The sequence below is a fragment of the Moschus berezovskii genome, chromosome 10 (assembly GCF_049115385.1).
Source record: "Moschus berezovskii isolate FMDL1 chromosome 10, NW_MosBer_1.0, whole genome shotgun sequence".
NCBI lineage: Eukaryota > Metazoa > Chordata > Mammalia > Artiodactyla > Moschidae > Moschus > Moschus berezovskii.
Window position 1 is genome coordinate 59,024,059 of NC_142469.1, and position 22,931 is coordinate 59,046,989.

General features: G+C 40.8%; 1 protein-coding gene and 1 pseudogene across 2 annotated transcripts in view; both read left to right on the top strand.

Annotated features, from left to right (window-relative positions):
* The window catches only part of LOC129560791 (uncharacterized), a 176,464-nt pseudogene that overhangs the window by 48,087 nt on the left and 105,446 nt on the right, over positions 1–22,931 (top strand).
* Positions 1–22,931, top strand: part of GPR63 (G protein-coupled receptor 63) — a 72,418-nt gene that overhangs the window by 42,403 nt on the left and 7,084 nt on the right. Inside the window, exon 1 of one of the 2 annotated variants that reach the window (XM_088840705.1) lies at positions 17,508–18,042. The exons of the other annotated variant lie outside the window; for it this stretch is intronic. The gene's annotated coding sequence lies outside the window, so the exon portion shown is untranslated. Of the gene's footprint in view, positions 1–17,507; positions 18,043–22,931 lie in introns of those variants that run through there. 2 annotated transcript variants of the gene reach the window in all.

Genomic DNA, 22,931 nt, shown 5'->3' on the forward strand with positions numbered 1-22,931 from the left:
TTCTTTTCCACTGGTCAGGTACTCCTATCTGCTCTCAGCTGGTGTTCTGCACGCACTTCTGTGTCTGAAGGTGTACTCCTGATGTATCCATGGAGAGAGATGTACTCCATGTCCACCTACTCCTCCGCCATCTTGTTTCTCAAGATTCTAATACATTCTAATCACGTTGGTATAATTGATGTGATTCTGAATGCTGGAGAGGTGTTTTTTTTTTTAATTGGAGCAAATATTCCATAATTGATTTGAAGATTAATATGTTCACTGTAAGTTTTTGATTAGTTGGAAATAATCAGCTCATACAAAAACATGAACTGGAGGTTTGCATATTTCCTCAGTATTTACCTCACCTAGAAACTAGTGAAGCCGTGACCAAATCAATGAGAAAGTATTCTTTCCTCTCATTCTTTCCTTTATATTTCTCCACTTTCTGAATATTTGGTTTATATACCTAAGCAATTTTAAAAGAGAGGATGGAATATAGTACAGAATTTGGCTTTTCGGGGTTTTGGAAAACAGCTAGCATTTTAATAATTGGTACACGTGAGCATGCCAAGGCACTGCAGTTGTGTTCGACTCTAGCCTGGCCCATAGCCTGCCAGGCTCCTCTGTCCATGGGGTTCTCCAGGCAAGAACACTGAAGTGGGTTGCCATGCCCTCCCGTAGGGGATCTTCCTGACCCAAAGACTGAACCCACCTGAGAATTCCTAGGAACTGGTAACTGTTGTTATATGTTTCCACAAGTCCTGGCCAGTGCTGAGTTGAGCTGATTTAACCTCACTGGAAAGAACTTCCCAGGTGGTGTTAGTGGTAAATAACTTGCCTGCCAAAGCAGAAGACATAAGATACATGGATTAGATCCCTGGGTCAGGAAGATCCTCTGGAGGAGGGCATGGCAACCCACACTGGTATTGTTGCCTGGAGAATCCCATGGACAGAAAAGCCTGGCAAGCTACAGTCCATAAGTTTGCAAGGAGTCGGACACGACTGAAGTGGCTTAGCATCAGCACCAAACTCACTTGAAACCTCAGCAACCCCTGAAGAAAGCCCTGTTCCCGGAGCACAGACAGGGACAGTTTCACATCTTCATGGCTCCATCTCTACTCTGAGACTACAAGTAATGGGTGTGCTTCCTGATTCGCTGGTAAGGTGAACGTCAGGCACAATCTCTGCACTTTTCCTTAGGTTAGAACAGCATTAAATGTGTAGGTACAGCTACAGAGGTTTGGTAAATAAAAACAACCTGGCCAGTGACCCCATGCACCAGTACTCTGTTTAATGCACCTAGGAATCACCTCCAGGATCTTTAAAAAATGCCCATTCTGATTCAGTGGCTATGGAAATACCCTGCATTTCTAACAAGCTCCCAGAAGATGTAGGTGCTGCTGGTCCACAGGTTGGCCCCCCTTTGAACAGAAGATTCCTTGATGATAGTGTAGATTTGCTACTATTTCATTTGACACGAAAAACATGTCAAAGCAGCTAGCATTTTGACATTCCAAAGGCAATGTCAAAATGGTTTGTTCAGTTCAGTTCAGTTCAGTCGCTCAGTCGTGTCCGACTCTCCGCGACCCCATGAATCACAGCACGCCAGGCCTCCCTGTCCATCGCCAACTCCCGGAGTTCACTCAAACTCATGTCCACAGAGTCTGTGATGCCATCCAGCCATCTCATTCTCTGTCATCCCCTTCTCCTCCCGCCCCCAACCTTTCAGGCTTATACATTAATTAAATCAAAGAGTATGCGTGAAATGATGGGAGATAAAAGACAGAAGAAGGAGAAAAGAGGAACATATAACCAGGGCTATGGAGAAGTCCTGGGAGCATCAGTAGCAGCCTGCACTGCAGGAAGTAGAAGCTTTGGTGAGAGTGGAGGCTGAAGACTCTTAAAGCAAGCATGCATGTGTGCTATGTCACTTTAGTCATGTCTAACTTTTTGCGACCCTGTGGACCATAGCCTGCCAGGCTCCTCTGTCTGTGGGACTCTCCATGCAAGAATACTGAAGAGAGTATTCATGCCCTCCTCGAGGGTATCTTCCCGACCCAGGGATTGAACGTGCCCACATCTCTTATGTCTCCTGCATTGGCAGGCAGATTCCTTACCACTGGCACCAGATGAGAAGCCCCTTAAAGCTAGAGGAGCTGTCAAATTGGATGTGGGCAACAAAGGACTGGATAAAGAAGATGTGGTGTCTATATATACACAATGGAATGTTTCTCAGCCAGCCATGCAAAGAATGAAATAATGCCATTTGTAGCAACATGAAAGGACCTAGAGATTATTATAGTAAGTGAAGTCAGAGAAAGAGAAATATGTATCACTTGTATGTGAAATCTAAAATCTAACACAAATGAACTTATCTCCAGAACAGAAACAGACTCACAGGCATGGAAAACAAATGTACGGTTACCAAAGGGGAAAGGGGATGGGAGGAAGGGATAAACTGGGAGTTTGAGACTAACAGATAAATGCTACTGTATATAAAATAAACAACCCCTACTGTATTGCATGGGGAATTTTATTCAATTGTATTCAATGTCTTGTAGTAACCTATAAAGGAAAAGAAATACATCTATATCTATATCTATATCTAACTGAATCACCAGATCCCTGTTGTACACCTGAAATTACCCAACACTATAAATCAACTATGTGTGTGTATGCTTAGTTGCTCAGTTGTGTCCGACTCTTCATGACCCCATGGACTGTAGCTGCCACGCTCCTCTGTCAATTGGGATTCTCCAGGCCAGAATACTGGAATGGTTTGCCATGCTCTCCTCCAGGGCATCTTCCCAACCCAGGGATTGAAGCCAGGTCTCCCGCAATGTAGGTGGATTCTTTACCATCTGAGTCACCAGGGCCTAAGAATACTACAGTGCTTAGCCTATCTCTTCTCCAGGGGAACTTCCTGATCCAGGAATCGAACCAGGGTCTCCTGCACTGAAGGCCGATTCTTTACAACCTGAGCTACCTGGGAAGCCCATAAATCAACTATACTTCCATTTTTTAAAAAAGCAGATGTGGGAATAACTCTGCTAGGATAGTGGTGGAGAGTAGGGAAGAACTTCTCTTCTCTACTTTAGCTGAAAGCACAGGAGTTGGGAACCTCTTTGAAATGTGCATCCCTGTGTGGGTGTCACCTACAGTTGGCTCAGTCACCCCAGAGACAACCACGTTCCCTACCATGGAAAGCCACCATTGAGAACCTGTCTTTCTGCAGTCTTGGGAACTCTCAAGATGTACAGTATCAGACCAGCCATGAAGCTGAGCCCTGTGTTCTGCACATCTGTATTTTTAATGACATCCCCAACATAACTCAAGAGGCTAGAGAAGTGAGTAGTACTTGTCAAAATATGTCTGTCATCAAGAGGGTAAAGCTCCTTCACTCAGCTCAGTGGTAGTTGGGCTACTGAGCTATAATGAATAATTCTTATAGACTGAGGTTTTACTGTATTAGAATTTCAGTGAGGCATAGCTTTATGCTGCTTTTTCAAATACATTGAAAATATTCTTTAGGATTCAAGTTAATTTTATTTTCTCATAAAAATAATAAGAGCACATTAAAAAGTAGAAAGAAAAGGAAAAGCCCACAATCTACCACCATTAGCATATTAATTTCAGCATTTGGATGATTATTTCCTTTGAGTCTGTATGTGTGTGTGTAAAATAGTTTTAAGTACATAAAATGCAATATTCCACCCTGTGCTTTATGAGTTTACATTCTAAGCATTTCTGAATATTTTTACAGTCTTAATTAATACTTAAAATGTCTGAATCATGTCTTACTGAGTTAACTAGGACTCTAAATATTTGTCATTTGGGTTGAAAGAATCTTAAAGAGCTGTCAGCTTTTGGATGTACGTGGGGGAATGGGAACTAGAAGCAGATGAGTAGGAAAAGGAAATATTCTTTCTTTTTGGTAGCTTTTTTCCCCTCTAGGTTTAAAAATATCTCTAAATCCTAAAGCATGAGACAGTTCTGTTACTTTATTATAGGAATTCACAGAGATAGGTTATTTGAGTTGGTGGGTAGTTATACTTAACGTGTTTAATCCAAGGGAACCCCAGATAACTTTTAAAAATCAGTCTTCCTTCACCATCTGGCCTTAGTGAAAGACCTAGTAGAAACTTCCCAGCAGATGCCTTGCTCCTGGGGAGAGACTCACTGCAGTGACAGTCTAGAGTGCTGCCGTGGGGTGTGCAGAGAGTGCAGTTGGGGCACAGAGATGAGGTGCTTAGTCCAATTTGCAGCCTTATAAAGGGTTCCTGGAAAGAATGAGATCTTAGAATAAGTGTATGTGTGTGTAAGAGTGACCTGACCTAGAAATGTTGAAGGCTCTGGGTAGAGGGACCGGCAGGTGTCATGGGCCTGTCCATCCCCAGACCTGTCACTGCAGGAGATGGCATGCTTGACAGTCACATGGCTGCCTCCATGGCCCAGGGACCGTGTCCCTACCAGATGATGGGAGAAGTCAGAAAAACAACAACAAAACATGTAGATACATTATAATTTAGGAGAACCCAGAGGAGAGAAACTTTTTCCAACTGTGCATGTATCCTTCAGAAATTTTGATTTATGTTTTGGAGGTGACCATATTACCCTCAGCCCCTGAATTCTTATGAATATGTTGGATCCCTCAAGTTGTTGAGCAGAAGGAAAAGATTGATCATCCTTGCTATATAGCTGATGGTGATACATTAAGTGTTTAAATGATTGGGATTGTGATTTAAAAGTAAGTTCACTTGGCTACAGTTTGGTGGGTGGATTTAAAAGGAAAGGGCAAGACTGAGAAGGCCTCCATTTAGGAGGCTTCTCCTACCTGGATGTGGTCATAGGGGTGCGGAGAAGGGGAAGGAGTTAAAGAACTACTTAGGAGGTAAGATGGGAAAGCTGGAGTGGCTGGTTTGGTGTGCTGTTAGAGGGGTGAGAAGGAATTGTTTTTTGTTGTTGTTCAGTTGCTCAGTCGTGTCCAACTCCTTAGGAACCCATGAATTGCAGCATGCCAGGCCTCCCTGTCCATCACCAACTCCTGGAGCTTGCTCAAACTCATGACCATCGAATTGATGATGCTATCCAACCTCTGTTGCCTACTTCTCCTGCCCTCAGTCTTTCCCAGCATCAAGATCTTTTCCAGTGAGTTGGCTCTTTGCATCAGGTGGCCAAAGTATTAGAGCTTCAGCTTCAGCTTCAGCATCAGTTCTTCCAGTGAATATTCAGGGTTGATTTCCTTCAGGATAGTCTGGTTTGATCTCCTCGCTGTCAATGGGACTCTCAAGAGTCTTCTCCAGCACCACAGTTTGAAAGCATTGATCCATTACATTTTAAACATGTGAGTTTTTTGGGGACACAAATTTTCAGACTATAGCAAGTCTCTGACTCTTTACATAGAGAATAGATGAGGGTCAAATCCTGCTGCTGCTGCTGCTGCTAAGTTGCATCAGTTGTGTCTGACTCTGTGCGACCCCATAGACAGCAGCCCACCAGGCTCCTCTATCCCTGGGATTCTCCTGGCAAGAATACTGGAGTGGGTTGCCAGTTCCTTCTCCAGTGCATGAAAGTGAAAAGTGAAAATGAAGTCACTCAGTCCGATTCTTCACGACCCCATGGACTGTAGCCCACCAGGCTCCTCCATCCATGGGATTCTCCAGGCAAGAGTACTGGCGTGGGTTGCCATTGCCTTCTCCACAAACGCTTCTAGATACCCAATTTCAACTAGTCATTGTGTATTACTATGCTAATCACTGTAGTTTGCTTCCCAAGTTGACAAGATTGACCAAATATTTTAATAAAGAAATATAAAGGCAATACTTTAGAATAAACTTTAGGAAAGGGTTTCACAAAGGGAATAAAACAAGGAGACATTGGGTTATGAATGTGCTGACAGATTTTTAAAAGTTAATGACTCAGTAGCTTTTTATTGGGAATGATTGAGGGCAGGAGGAGAAGGGGGTGACAGAGGATAAGATGGTTGGATGCATTATTGACTCAATGGACATAAGTTTGAGCAAACTCTGGGAGATAGTGAATGACAAGAAAGCCTGGCATGCAGCAATCTATGGAATCACAAAGAGTCGGACATGACAGCAACTGAACAACAACAGCAAGCTTTTTATTGAGTGTATACTATAATATGCTAGGCTCTTAACTGGGTTTCGGGATACAGTCCTGAGTAAAAAGTGTGTGACATCTCTGCCTTCTTAGAGTTTGCTCTCCAGCTGAGGCAAGGACAGGGCAGGCCTAGGCACAGATATGTATCTAGGGGTGTGATGGATGACTGTAAAGTGACTGCTGATGCAGTCTTATCACAAAGAAGTACATGTTGGGATGAGACAGCAGGAGCGTTGGCTGGCCATGTCTTGGCCAGAGAAGATTCCCATAGTAATGGCAGAGAAAGAGTTCACAAAGCAAATGGGCTGTGAGGATGGGTGAATAGTTAGCAGGAGACTGTTAGTCATTTAGCAAATTGTTTACTGAACTTGGACCACGTGGCAGGCACAGCCTTAGGTGTTGGGAATCATTTGTGAATAACCCAGGCAAATATTCCTGCCTCGTGAGACTTATTGGCAGTTTGGACTAGGATGATGGCAGAGGGATTAGAGAGAAGTGGCCTGCTAGGAACAATGTTAAAAGTGATAGTTCTTGGGGGAAGGAATGAATTATAGCTGAGGGAGAAAGCTGTCAAGGTGATTCTTACGCTTCTGGCTTGTATAACCAGATGGGTGGCGGTCTAGTCACTGAAAATGGGAACTCTGGTGTGGGGCCACTTGGAGTGGGAGAGACCATCCCCCTAGTTAATGTTAATTAATATTAACATTAATTTGGACATTCAAGGTTTGAGGTGCCTTCGAGATATCCAAGTGCAGATGTTAAATGAGCAGTTGTGTACATGAGTCTGGAACTCATAAGTAAGTTTTAGGCCATTGAAACATATTTGTCAGGTATCTGCATTCAGGCAGTAATTGAAGGGGTGCATAGGGAAGAGATTGCTTATGGTATGAAAAGAAAAGAAACAAACTTAAATCTTTTTTTTTTTTTTAATGTGTTTCTCAAAATCAGACTACATTATACTGCTTTTCAGAGAAGGCAATGGCAACCCACTCCAGTATTCTTGCCTGGAAAATCCCATGGACGGAGGAGCTTGGTAGGCTGCAGTCCACGGGTCCCTAAGAGTCGGACACGACTGAGTGACTTCACTTTCACTTTTCACTTTCATGCATTGGAGAAGAAAATGGCAACCCACTCCAGTGTCCTTGCCTGAAGAATCCCAGGGACGGGGGAGCCGGGTAGGCTGCCATCTGTGGGGTCGCACAGAGACAGAGTTGGACACGACTGAAGCGACTTAGCAGCAGCCAGCAGCATACTGCTTTTAATTAGCATGTGGATTTTAATGTGAGTGCCCATGTATTCCCTTAGGTGTAAAAAAATAAATAAAACTTGGTTTCACCTTTTGCTGTATGCAAGTAGTTTACAGGTGAAAAAAGGAGATACTCAAATTTTAACACAGCAGTAATAATTCTAGGCAGAGCTATGAGAATAAGATACCAGGTTCATTATCTAAAAAGATTTGCTAGTTCCTTGAATTTATAATCTAACACCTCTGTGAGAAACATCGATGGTAGGTAAATAATGTGTCAGAATTATTCAGTGAGACTGACAAAATTAAATTGGCTGACATTTTCCCCAATAATATTCAAGGCAGGTAAAGATTTCTCAGCAGAACAATGACCTAATGAATGTGAGCCGAAGAATGAGAATTAGAAATAGGAGGCAAAAAGGAGATGAATAAAACCCATCACCCATGGGGCTCATCATTTCTGTTGCTTTTTGTATTCCTGGAAAAGTTCTAGAAGGTTAATCTTCTATTAGCCACTTAAAAAATACATTTTCCTAGTTTTTAATTATAATTAATTTACTTTTCTATTAAATGTTGACCTTTCTTGCCACTTGAGTTTCAGTTTTGTCATCAGTAGTCACTTAGAATATTTTCCTCTGAAACAAAGCCCTTGCTGACATTTAGTTTAATTTCTCCTTGGTGATTGTGGGAAAAAGTAACATGAATGCAAATAAATCCTCGTGCTTAATAATCTAATTTTAAAAATGTCCATGGAAGAACTAAATGTTCCTTTAAACATTCATGAGAAGAATTCTTCTTTTTTTTTTGTGGTGGGTATTCTGGTTGGAATTAGAAATATATTAGGAATGGAACAGTGTTATAAATAGAACATTGCTATGGTTCATACTTAAAATGTGCACACAGCATTTTTCCCCTTTAGCTTTATTGCATATAGGTTTTAAGTTAGAGATACCTTGATAACAAGTGAAAATTTGATGCAGTGGTGATTGTCTCTGTATAAAAATGACTTCAAATAAGCCTTCCCTTACCCCATCCATTCTACTTGATTGTTAATATTTTCTCCTGGGACTTTCCTGGTGGTACAGTGGATAGGAATTTGCCTTCCAATGCAGGGGACAAGGGTTTGATCCCTGGTTTGGGAGGATCACACATACCACAGGGCAAAATGAGCCAGCAGAGCACAACTACTGAGCCTGCATACTGCAACACTGAAGCCGGTGCACCTAGAGCCTGTGCTCCATAACAAGTGAAGCTGGCACACTGCAGCCAAGAGTAGCTCCCTGCTTGCTGCAACTAGCGAAAGCCTGCATACAGCAACGAAGACCCAGTGCAGCCAAAAAAATTAATAAATTAAAAAATATTTTATTTTCTTCTGATTAGTTTGTTCAAAGCTTCCTTTTACTCTATCTACAGATAAAACAACAACAAAATAGCAATTCAGCCCAAAAAAGTAAACATTGCTATAGTGATATAAATTTTTTTGTAGACTGTTTTTTTAAATTTTCAAATAGGATGGATGCTTGATGAAGATGATCGCTTTTCTAAAAATGAAATGAGTTTGAAATTTGGGCTACTTCTGAGGTGAAATGACTGGTTCTTTGTTTCTGTCTCCGCCTACCTTTTTAGAGAATTCAAAAGTAGACTCAGTATACTTGCATCCATTCCAGTGTATTCTTTTTCTGCTGCTGCTGCTGCTAAGTCGCTTCAGTCGTGTCCAACTTTGTGCGACCCCATAGACAGCAGCCCACCGGGCTCCTCCGTCCCTGAGATTCTCCAGGCAAGAACACTGGACTGGGTTGCCATTTCCTTCTCCAATGCGTGAAAGTGAAGTTGCTCAGTCACGTCCGACTCATAGTGACCCCATGGACTGTAGCCTACCAGGCTCCTACCGGTACCTTTTTCTAACTAGAATCTCTAGAAAAGTGTGAAGGGCCTACTACAGGCAAAGGAGATGGATTTATGTGTGATGCATGGTCTCTTTCCTCTTTCAGTTTTAATTTATTTTTCTTTCCTGAATGAGAGGGAAGATAGGGTGGAGGGAGAAAGCCTTTGTTCCTTCATCGCTGAGTTGGAGGAAGAAGTTCACTTGAAAGAAGTTCACTTCATAGCTGAGTGCAGTGAGTATCAGGAGGACCATGGTGAGACCTTTTCTCCTCCAGCATCGCCCGTGGCCCAGAGTGGGAAAAAGATGCTCAGTAACCCAGGACACGAGCGCTTCTTTTTCTTAGACATTTTCCTTTCTTTTAGATTTTCACTTTGCTCAAGAAAAAGCAGGTAAAAGTCTGAGTGAGGCCAGTATTCAAATTCTTACCTGTTTTTATTCTGCTGTGTAAGTTATGAATTTAGTAGGACACTGATTATTCTATTCGTCTTATGCTGATCTTTACTCGAGCCAAATATGTATTTACTTCACTCCTTCTTAAGGGACAGAAGAATTCTAGAGCAGCAGCAGTTGTTTTATTTGCTTGACCTTTCCCAGCAGCCTGGGCTCAGTGGACTCAAGGTCATCCTTTAGAGAGTATGCAGTTAGCTAGGATCTGGGGAGGTGGGAAGTGTCTTCTGGGAGTCCTGACAAGCCTGAACCCAGGACCTTCACTGGGCCCAGTTTGTCAAAAAGATCCAGAAACTAGAAGGCTTGCTTCTCTTCTCCATGGTTAAAGGGTAGTCTGAATGGTTATTACATTGTTAGTATCACAGCTTTGTGTTCGGGCTGATAGGTTATAAAAAAGATAGGCTGCTACTTGTGTCTTGTTTTGTATTGGAAACAGTGAGGGAAAGTTTCACTGAATAATAAACATCAGTACTGATTTAATGTGAAAAAAACTTTTAAAAAGCCAGAAGGAAGGAAGGAAAATATATTTTGCACCTTTATTTTCACACCAGAGAGAAAATCCTTCTTGTCAGTTTGTGTGAATTATTCTATTTTTATAAACATACAGATATACATGTATGTCATGTACATACATACATTTGCATACATATACAACAGTAGGACTGTGTGTCATTCTGCAAGCTGATTTTTTTTACTCAGTGTATGATGAATATTCTCCAGTGTCACTGTTAAGGATTAGCAGCAGCAGCAGTTTTTCAACTCTTTTTTTTTCTTTTTTTATTGGAGGCTAATTATTTTACAATATTATATTGGTTGGTTTTGCCATACATTGACATGAATCCGCCCCATTTGTACATGAGTTCCCCCTCCCGAACCCCTCTCCCACCTCCCTCCTCCCTTTATCCTCCCTCTGGGTCATCCCCACACACCAGCCCCGAGCATCCTGTAACATGCATCGACCCTGAACTGGTGATTCATTTCACATATGACAACGTACATGTTTCAATACCATTCTCCCAAATCATCCCACCCTCACCTTCTCCCACAGAGTCCCAAAGACTGTTCTATATTTCTGTGTCTCTTTTGCTGTCTTGTATACAGGGTTATCATTTGCATCTTTCTAAATTCCATATATATGCGTTAGTATACTGTATTGGTGTTTTTCTTTCTGGCTTACTTCACTCTGTATAATAGGCTCCAGTTTCATCCACCTCATTAGAACTGATTCAAATGCATTCTTTTTAATGGCTGAGTAATACTCCATTGTGTATATGTACCACAGCTTTCTTATCCATTCGTCTGCAGATGGACATCTAGGAGTTTTTCAACTCTTAATGCTGTAATAAATATTCTTATCTGCATGTTTCTGCCTTTATTTCTGTAATGCAGAATTCCAAATGGTGTTTAAATTGTTTATTTTTATTATTTTTAACTTTTAATATTATTTATTTATTTATGGCTATGTTGGGTCTTTGTTGCTCCGTGTGGGCTTTGTCTAGTTGTGCCAAGCAGGCATAACTCTCTAGTTGTGGTACATTGGCTTCTCATTGTGGTTGCTTCCCTTATTGCAGAGCACGGGCTCTAGGCACGTGGGCTTCAGTAGTCATGGCCCATGGACTTAGTCGCCCTGTGGCATGTGGAATCTTCCCAGACCAGGAAGAACCCATGTTGAACCCATGTCCCCTGCATTGGCAGGTGGGTTCTTTGCCCCTGAACCATCAGGGAGGTTCTAAATTGTTTGTTTTTGATATTGAAAAATACTTCCTGTTTACTCTCCAAAAAGTTGAACCAGTTTATACTCCCACAAAGGTGTACAATAAAGATATGAATTGCAGAAAATAGTTGAAGTGCTGTAGAAAGATCATGGTTATATGTCATATTTTGATGGCACTTTATATTTTATAATCCTCTTCCAATCTGATTTCTCACAACCACCGTATGGTATGGTTTTATATCTGCATTTATATGGATTGCACTGAATCTGTAGATAGCTTTGGGCAGTATGGGTATTTTAGTAGTACTCTTCCATTTACTCTTACGTGAACTCCATTTTTCTGTGTCTTCTTCAGTTTCTTTATCAAAGAAATCTTGTACAAATCTTTCACTTCCTTGGTTATCCTTGATGCTATTGTAAATGAGATTATTTTCTTAATTTCTCTTGCAGGTAGTTTGTTTTTAGTGTGTAGAAACATGGCTGATTTTGTGTATTGAGTTTGTATCCTGAAACTTGCCTGAGTTTATTTGTTAGTTCTAATAAACTTAGTCTTTAGAATTTTCTCTGAGATCATGTCATCTGCAAACAGCAATGATTTTCCTTCTTTCTTTCCAGTTTGGATACCTTTTATTTTTTTTCATGCCTGTTTGCTGTGGCTTGGACTTCCCAGTACTATGTTGAATTGGTCAGAGGGGGCATCCTTGTCTTGTTCCTGATCTTAGATAGAAGGCTTTTCACTTTTGAGTTTGATTTTAGCTGTGGGTTTGGCATATATGCCCTTTATTAAACTGAGGTACATTCCTTGTATACCTAATTTATTGTGAGTTTTTATCTTGAAAAATACCTTGAATTTTGTCAGATGCTTTTTCTGTATCTATTGAAATGGTCATATGAGTTTTATCCTTCATTCTTTTAATGTTTGTATATGTTGAATCATCCTTGCATCCCAGGAATCAATCTCACTTGATCATAGTGTATGATCCTTTTAATGTGGTCCTGAATTCTGTTTGCTAGTATTTTGCTGAGGATTTTTGCAACTGTGTTTATCAGGGATGTGTGTTAGTCGCTCAGTCATGTCTTGACTCTTTGCCACCCTATGGACTGTAGCCCACTAGGCCTCTCTGCCCATGGAATTCTCTATTCAAGAATACTGGAGTGGGTAGCCATTCCCTTCTACAGGGATCTTCCCGACCCAGGGGTTGAACCTGCTTCTCCTGCATTGGCAGGTGGATTCTTTACCATTTAAACAACCAGGAAAGTCTCTTATCAGGGATATTGTATCGGGGTCCAGCCCCGATATGACCCAGGGTATCCTCGGGATGAACGGCGTCGGCGTCAGAGAGAGAGAGAGAAAAAGAGAGAGAGACAGGGGCTGATGATTCCTTGGTTTACGCTGGAAACCAATAAAACCCCAGCACGGGGCTTGCTCTGTTTACGTAGGCCGCAGGCGCCCTCTCGAATCACTGGAGGCACCCCACCAGGGCACCCCCTCAAGTGAGTCTTAGAAGCCCAGGCAGATAAGTAAACTCAGAGGGCCCAGCGCTCCAAGAATCTCAACCAGAAAAAGGAGAATAGAGAAAAGGATGGAAAAAGAGAAAGAACGACACGGGGAGACCAAGCTTCAGTGAGCAAGGCCCAAAACTTTATTTTCCAGTGCTGCTTTTATACCCTAAGTTATGCGCATAAGAAACAGAGAAAGGGAGGTATAGATTCACACCAAAATCACGTGGGGTCAGCAGTCTTGACCCTTATCAGGATCAGGGCTTATTTTTGTGTGATAAAAGTTTTAGGTGATTTACATCATCTTCTGGCCAGGGGGCCTGCTAACAGTTTTATGGCCCTCTCTCCTGACAATAGGTTAGTTAGCAAGTAAAAGACTTTTCTTTTAAGGTGACTTTCCTAAAGTTAGGTGGTAGACACATAACAAAGTTACATTCCTATAAGGCACCGGTGTAGTGAGCTGCAAGAAAGGAATTTATTAACTTAAGATCTGATGTGGTTAAATCAAAGGATTAATATATTTCCAAGGATACAATAGAGGAAACTGCAGCAAGCATTGATTCAACAATGAAATCTTTTCTAGTACTATTCTAATGATTTTAACTTCTTCAACAGATTCCTGTATTTTAGAATATTAGGCTTTCTGTCCTTGCATGGCTGGGAGGCTATAAACAGTCACACTCATAGTTGTAAGAGCCCGGACAAACTTGTCATGCAAGTTAGAAAGCTATCAGAGGGGCTTGGATTGGAACACTCCTATTAAGCCGAGGAGAACTTTTAAACTACAGCTCTGAATTAATGTTTTCAGAGAAAGGTGGTTGGGGGGAAGCCCCTGTAAGTATTAGAGGACTTGGTAAGAGGCGTAAGATAGTAAAGCAGTCAGACTCCAGTTTTCTTTGGGGTAGATGCTCAGGTAAGTCCAGGGGGTTCCTTGAGCCCTGATTAGCCTTTGCCCGTCAGGCCTCTTCCCCAGTTGACCTTTGCCACAGGTAGGATTTCCCTCGCTGGCTCCCGGCAATATTGGTTTATAAATTTTATTGTCTTGTAGTATCCATATCTGGCTTTGGTAATGCTGACCTTATAAAATGAGTTTGAAAGTATTCTTTCCTCTTCAGTATTTTGGAAGAGTTTGAGAAGGACTGATATTAATTCTTTAAATGTTTTATAGAATTCACCAGTGAAGCTCTCTGGTTCTGGGCTTTTGTTTGTTAGGAGGTTTAAAATTACTGATTCAATCTCTCTGCTCATTGTTGGTCTGTTCAGATTCTCTATTACTTTATGATTTAATCTTGGTAAGTTGTGTGTTTCTAGGAATTTGTCCATTTCTTCTGAATTATCTAGTTTTTTGACATTTAATTCCTCATACTTAAAATGAGGATTTTACTAGTAATAGTCTCAGAGTCGCTATGAAATTTTTTAAAAGCTGATTTATACTAAAACTGCTTAAGACATTCTTTGACACTCTACTTTCTAGAAAAACTCAGGAGAAAAGAAGTTATTCTCTTTAAGAATACACATTCCTGCTTTGAATACTGATTAAATGTCTTGATATGCTTCTAACTACTTAAAAACAAAATCTAGGAGGGAGGGAACATGGGTGTACCTATGGCTGATTCTTGTTGATGTTTGACAGAAAACAACAAAATTCTGTAAAACAATTATCATTATCCTTCAATTAAAAAATAAACAAAACAAAATATAAATGTTGTATTTTTGAATATCCACTGTTTTATTCCAAATGTGTAACTAAAAAGGTAGAGCTTTTTAACTTTCTGATTATTTTTCTGTTTACATGTGGAATATTCTGTGAAAGGAAGTATAGATGTTAAACATACTGATCTTATGATTGACAGCTTAATTTGATAAAAATTATCCAGGATATGAGTGTATTCCAGTGAGAACCAAGTGTTCCATGATGGAAGTAGTCCATGTAATCAGCTTGCCACCAGATGGCTGGTGGGTACCCCAGAGAATGATGCCACATTTACTAAGTCAAGTTTTGGCCTTAATGTTGTCACATTGAGTACTAAGTGGATACAGCCACATTCATTTTGGTGAGTGAAAATCCATGTTGTGGAGCCCACGTACAACTTCCAACCGTATTCTGTGGCCACTTTGTTCATAATCCCTTTTGAGAAGAACAACAGTAGAGAAAAAGTTTGGTTGACCTTTGAAGAATGCATCATCTTGTCTACCTGATTATTTAGCTCCTTACGTGTGAAGTTGCTATTTGGCGAGCATTTATATAGCCAACCAAACCATTAGCTGCAGTCCATAAATGAGTGTAAATCAGACCCTCTAGCATGTCTCCTTCGAGATGAACAACCTGCTACAAAACAAAATGGCCCTCTGTGGGTACAATAGCTGTGTACCAGATGCCAGTGAATGTGCTGATTTACTCCAGCAAAGAAGTCACATCTGGTACAGTATCTGCACTCTCCAAGATCCATTTGCTTTTCTTAAAGGCCAAATAGGCAAGCTGAATATGAATGTGTTAGGAATTATCACCTTCATCCTTTCAGTCCTTAAGGCCATTTCCTCACCTTTGGCACATCTGTGTTTTACCAAGTATAGAGTAGTTACTGCTTATTGCTCAGTCAGCATGTAATGGAAAGCATGACATTCTGTGGAATGGAGAGGAAGTCAAGGTCCCTGTGGACTCGATTATGAGTGTGTGCTGGGAGCTGACAGAGCCCTGAGGTAGGGTAGTAGGGTGCCAGCTGGAGCCAAACTGCTCAGGTATTCTTTGCTAGTACATATGAAGAAAAAAACTAACACTTGGTTACCAATCAACAGTTATGTACAAGATGCCAGTGAATGTGCTGATTTACTCCAGCAGAGAAGTCACATTTGGTATAGTATCTGCACTCTCCAAGATCCATCTGCTTTTCTTAAAGGCCAAATAGGCACGCTGAATATGAATGTGTTAGGAATGAAGGTGATGACCTTCATCTTTTCAGTCCTTGATAGTGACCCTAATCTGTACTGTCTCTTGGTTGCAGCATGTGGGATCTAGTTCTCTGACCAGGGATTGAACCCAGTCCCTCAGCATTGAGAGGGGGGAGTCTCAGCCACTGGACCACCAGGGGAGTCCCCTAGTTTCCTTTATTCAAGGGGTTCTAGATCTGTGTATTAGTTCAAGTTTGGGAATTGATTGAAGGGTGGCATTTTTCTGTTTTATAGTTTTGCTCCTTATATAGAAAAAGTAGGACTTGGTAGGTTTGTAACTATTTCTCTCTTAGAAATACCATGATCAAGCACCGATGATCTCTGCAAGTTAGACTATTCTGATTTCAGCTTTTGCTTGCTGCCCATTTTGGTAAGCATGCTACCTCATCTTTTGGTGAGTCCCGTCACTGAGCCCCTGCCACTCTGGGATACTATGATCCCCATTTAGTTTAGGAACCCATTTCTTGGGTGGCACCATTGCCTGTTGTCAATCCTGGTCTGCAGAGAATAGCTGCGATAGAGATCTTCAAGTATGCTGGTGATCCTTTCAACCAGTGTATCTCAGCATCGGTGAAGGCAGTGCCTTCTGGATCTTACCAGGTGATATAGGCAGGTGAGCAGGTCTTACATGATAAATCCAGATCAGCATTCCTATCTGCTGAAGTTTTTGCATAGCTCCCTGTTTACCAAGGAAGTAGTGTCATCTCATTTTCATGTAGTGTAGGTTACCTTCAGAACCAGGTATCCATCAACCAAGTGAACAAACTGTTAGAGCCATTTTCAGCCATTTGAGGTAGCACAGAAAATCCCGAATCACGGTTTAGTGTGCCCATATTAAAATTTTTGATCTCTTCTAACATTATATTTCTTCCAACCTGAATTAATACCCTCTGCATCTATTTCCGTACATATTCCCTGGTTTCTGTCTATATAAATTGGAATTATCTTGCATATCTTTTGATATAAATTATATTTCTTTCTCGTTCACAGTTCACACTACCCACTGGATTCTGCTGGACTTGATTCTGGTCATAGGTCTAGAAGCAAGAGAGATAGTTGGGGCAGGGTCCTAAGGAAGGCCAAAGTCCCTGGCAAGATGCCATTGTAGGTAAGGCTCTTACTGATTCTTCAGGCAAGGAGAGACAGACCTCATTAAGCAAGGAGGAAAAGCTATAACTATTGGCAGATAGAACTATAGCACATGGTCCTTAGCCTCAGCTTCATAAAAATCCCCCTCGACAGCAAGGAGATCCAACCAGTCCATCCTAAAGGGAATCAGTCCTGAATATTCATTGAAAGGACTGATGCTGAAACTGAAGCTCCAATACTTTTGCCACCTGATGTGAAGAACTAACTCACTGGAAAAGACCCTTATGCTGGGAAAGCTTGAAGGCAAGGGTAGAATGGGACGACAGAGGATGAGATGAGATGGATGGCATCACCGACTCGATGGGCATGAGTTTGAGCAAGCTCTGGGAGTTGGTGATGGACAGGGAAGCCTGGCATGCTGCAGTCAATGGGATCACAAAGAGTTGGACATGACTGAGCGACTGAACTGAACTGACTCTCATCCCAGCTTTCAGGCCCCTCTTCTTCCCAGCCAGAATCCTAACTTTAACTGAAGAGACTCTGTAAGTTTGGGAATTCAGTTTGCACTGCAATATTGCTACCCATAGGATTAGACTTTTAGTTTTAGAAATCCCATTTCTGGGGCAGTAGGAGATAAGTTCTCTTCACTGTGATTAAAGAGGCTTTCTGGCTCTTCCTCTAATCCTTGAGATTGGAATTTAACGTTCTCAATTGAATTTTTTCTTTCCTCTGGAAATTCAAATTCCAGGCCCCACCTTGGACTACAGACTTAGAAACTTGGGGGTTGGGCCCCCATTTTAATAGGCTTTCCAGGTGATTCTTATGCATGCTCAACTTTGAGAACTACTAATGTGGAACAACACCTTCAAAATTCTCAGAGAAAATTTATTTTCGACTGAGAATTCTAAACCAAGACAGTTAATGTGGATAAAAATAAAGACAAACACATACAAGGACTCAAAATTTATGTCCCTTGTGTTCTTTATTCAAAAGCAATTGGTTCATGGAAAACAAGGAAGTCAACAAAGGAAGCAATGAAGTGGAAGAGAAAGGACCTAAGAAATATGGAAGCCAAGAGCCCAAGGCAAAAAGGAGGATTCCAAGAAGGTAGTAAAGAGATGTTTCCTCCTGCTTTTGTGTAACTGACCCAGTGTCACTCCAGGGAGGCATATGAAGTCAAATGAGTAACTTCAAGATAAAATATGTAGCTGATGTATCTGACCTTCCGAAATATGATACTTCTAGATGTAAAATCTGTCTGGTAGAGCAGGTAAAAAAAAATAGGTATTAAAAAAAATAAAATTAGAAGTATATAAATTATTAATTCTAGAAAATGCAAAATTTATACAGGAAACAAAAATTTTTTTTGGCTTATCAGTAAATGTACTATTTGTGCAAATATATTAATAGACACACTAACTTCTGCTGTTCTTCAGAATTTTCAAATAAATATTTTGGTAGTATGAAGAGATAAGAAGTAAGTTGGGAGGTGCTATGGCAGCTAAACCCTTACTATCCTAATAGGAAATCAGGAGTTCATATATAATATTGATTAAAGTATCAAATTCTTCAAGTTATTTAGATACATAAGTACTTTTGAAAAAAACCTTTAAAATAATTAAAAATGACTACCTCTAAAGCCAAAACCAGACATGGAATGTGAAAGGTAGTATAGGATTTGACTGTCATTTTAAAACTCATTTGATAATTTTTTAAATGAAATTATGTACATATAACATATAAATAAATAATAAAAAGAGAAAAGAAGAAATTCTCTGATTTGATAAAGCATAATGCAAATAAGGGTTTCCCTCGTGGCTCCACAGTAAAAAATCCTCCTGCAGTGCAGACATGGGTTCCATCCCTGGGTTGGGAAGATTCCCTGGAGGAAGGCATGGCAACCCACTCCAGTATTCTTGCCTGGAGAATCCCCACAGACAGAGGAGCCTGGCAGGCTACAGTCCTTAGGGTCACAAAGAGTTGGACACGACTGAAGCAACTAAGCATGCACGAACGCAGTGCAAATTAATTTACCATGTATGTATTGAGCTGTGCAAAGCATAGTAGTCATAGGGGACAATAAGATTTATAAAATCAATCTGCCTTCTAGGAGAATATACTCTTTTCAATGAAACAAATATCTAAAGCACTGAAATAGCAGTTTAAGACTGAAGGATGAAGACTGCAAGAATTCTGTGGCCTCCACTGCCCATTCCAGTCCTTGAAGTCCCATTCATTGTGACATCTTGGCATTCTCCAAACATGAAACCCTTACTGTATCACTAACCTGATTGCCCCTGCATTGTTTCTGTAGATACTTGAGACAAGAGAAAGAATCACAAATTCAGTAATTTCTGCCATATCTGAGGTTTACACGTGGGGTGTGTATATATATCTATGTGTGTATGAATATATACATAAACATACACCTTCACATATAATTTTAATTTTTTCTTGGAATATGTGATAAGAGTACCCAGCAAATGGCAAATAAAGACTAATTTAGATTAAACATTAGGACTACTAGGCAAGTATTACCAACCTAAGTTAATTTTCTACTGTTCTTTTGTTGCTACTGTCCCATTTCCTCTAGAAATGCAAATTTTAAGTATAAAACTTTGATTTAGTCTTCTGTGAAATTCAAAGAAACTTCAGGTCACTATGTAGTTGATAAGAATTTCTAAGAGGAAAGAATCTTTTGACATAGTTACAATGAGTATTCAGAAGTAATGACGAGCACATAGATACCAGGGCAAAAGCATTATTAAGTTCATGTATGTTATGTTCTCTGACATTAGAAATTTCAGATCTTCCTCAGTGTTTACCTATAACATTGCCTTTCATAGGCTTTTTATATATTTGGGAAATTCAACTTTTGTATTTAATGGGCACTGAAAAGCTGATTGGAAGCTCTGTGTTGCATGGGTTGGGCTTGATAGTAGGTGGGCTTCAGTATACAAGGTAACTGGGCACCAAGCTGGCATTTTTCTTGGGGTACCATGAAAGGTTAGTATCTAGAGGTTTTTTTATTCCCTCTGGGGCTTTTTCATTACTGAAAAAGATGAGTACTTCAGTCCTGTCTGGTAGTGTATGCCTGGCTGCTGGCCATCTGGGAACAGGGTGGAGAAGGGGGCGAGGTTCTCATGCTGAATGTGCAGACAGCCACCCAGTCCTGCAGTGTTCAGCTGTGCACTGATTTGCTAAAGTTTTGTGCTTATCAGGTTCAGTTGTGCCAGCGACTTGGGCTGCTGGCATAGGGGTATGTTCTTTTGTGTGGTTGCTGGAGAAGATGAGCCACAAACCTCGAGTGGGGTTCCAATACCTCTGTATATAGATTTTTCAGTCAATTTCCCAGTTTTCCGCACCACCCAAACTTAAAGTACTTCCTGGTATCTCCTAATCCACAGCTTCTCTGGGGATCTACAGGGTTTTTCAGCTTCTTCTAAGCACATTTCTCAGGAAGTATTGAAGATCAAAAGTTCTTTGTTCTGCTTTGTTCAGTTACCACACTACCATCTGCCTTTGCCTTAAAACATTTACAAAAACTCTTATCTGTTGATGTATCTTTCATTCATACTGGTCCTTTTGGATTGTGAATTTTGTTTAAAAAATATCCCTATACTGTCATTTCAGTGTAATTTTGAGAAGCAGGGTCTATGGATTGTTTGTCTAGTTTAAGCAGAAATTCAGGAATCATTTGTTCATCAGTGTTTCTCCAGTGCCTTGCTCATTTTTATTGTTTAGTCACTCAGTCATGTCCTACTCTTTGCGATGCCATGGACTGCAGCATGCCAGGCTTCCCTGTCTTTTCACCATCTCCCGGAGCTTGCTCAAACTCATGTCTGTTGAGTCAGTGAGGCCATCCAACCATCTCGTCCACTCTTGTCCCCTTCTTCTCCTGCCTTCAATCTTTCCCAGCATCAGGATCTTTTCTGATCAGGACATCTGCGTATATTCCTTTAGGCTTGACTGGTTTAATCTCCTTGCTGTCCAAGGGACACTCAAGAGTCTTCTCCAACACTACAATTCAAAAGCATCATTTTTTCAGTGTTCAGCCTCCTTTTTGATCCAACTGTCACATCCATACACGACTACTGGAAAAATCATAGCTTTGACTAGATGGACCTTGGTCGGCAAGGTAATGTCTCTGCTTTTTAATACTCTATCTAGGTTTGTCATAGCTTTTCTTCCAAGGAGCAAGCATCTTTAAATTTTGTGGCTGCAGTCACTGTTTGCAGTGATTTTGGAGCCCAAGAAAATAAAGTCTGTCACTGTTTCCATTGCTTCCCCATCTATTTCCCATGAAGTGATGGGACTGGATGCCTTGATCTTTGTTTTTTTAATGCTGAGTTTTAAGTCAGATTTCTCAGTCTCTTACCTTCATCAAGAGGCTCTTTAGTTCCTCTTCACTTTCTGCCATAAGGGCGGTGTTATCTGCATACCTGAGGTTATTGATATTTCTCCTGATTCCAGCTTGTGCTTCATCCAGCCCAGCATTTTGCATGATGTACTCTGCATGGAAGTTAATAAGCTAGGGTGACAACATAGAGCCTTGATCCTTTCCCAGTTTGTAACCAGTATGTTGTTCCATGTCCAGTTCTAACTGTTGCTTCTTGACCTGCATACAGGTGTCTCAGGAGTCAGGCAGGCTCATAGTAGGCTCTGAAATAAATATTTAATGGATAAATAATTGAGTGAATTGAGTTAGAAGTTTTTACAACAGCGGTAAAATATTGTGACTGTATATGCACATAGAACAACCTAAAAGGCATCTTTTACAATATATTTTTGTTTTGGCTCTGTTCCATTTTGGTTTTGTTCTCAGCATGGTCAAGAAAATAAGAATTTTAGAAAGCTAAGTGTGTGTTCCTTCAGGATGGATATGTTTGCTTTCTTAGTCAAGCAGTTACCGCTGTTACTTTAGGCTTAAAGATACACATTTGCCTAAGATACACATTTATGATTTTTCTCTAGAGACAGAATCATTTTGAGGCTGAGGTATGCAGTAAGCACAGTCTTTATGCTTATTTGTATGTATAGTTGTGAAGTTATAAAGAGACTTGTGCTGATTATATAGTTATAAAGAGACTTTCCCAATGGTCCTTTGTGGTTAATAAAGTTTGAGAGTCACTGGCTTAGTGGGGCATCTTATCCAGGTATGTTTTCCTTAGAAAATATACCCCTTTTTTTGTAGAGACAAAGCAATTAAGCTATAACAGTGAAGTGAAGTGTTAGTCACTCAGTTGTGTCGTACTCTTGCGACTTCATGGGCTGTGGCCTGCCAAGCTCCTTTGTCCCTGGGATTCTCCAGGCAAGAATATTGGAGTGGGTTGCCGTTCCCTTGGCCAGGGGGTCTTCCCAACCCAAGAACTGAACCCAGGTCTCCTGCATTGTAGGTGGATTCTTTACCATCTGAGCTACCAGTGAAGCCCATAACATTGAAAGTATACAGTAAAATTAATATTTTGAACAAATAGGTGAATATTCTCCTTATTCATATGGTTAGCCCTGGACAGCAAATTGGGGATTATGGAGAGATAGGAATGTGTTAGAGAGCCCATGATTTGGTTAAAGTGCTGGATCTTGGGTCTCACAAATGAAATGCTTCTACCCTCTATACTACACGAAATGAATAAATGGACTTCTGGCACTTACTCTTAAAATCATTCAGTAATTGTAAGTTCAAATAATGAGAAAATTATGGCATTATCTTAAACAATTCATGTGGGGCTTCCCAGGTGGTACTTGTGGGAAAGAACCTGCCTGCCAATTCAGGAGATACAAGAGACACAAGTTTGACCCTAGGTCGGGAAGATCCTCTGGAGAAGGGCATGACAATACTACTCCAGTATTCTTGCCTGGAGAATCCCATGGACAGAGAAGCCTGGGAGACCACAGTCCATTGAGTTGCAAAGAGTCAGACACTGCTAAAGTGACTTAGCACACACACATGCATGCAAACTACTGTGTAATTCCCCCATCCCCAATCTTTGGAT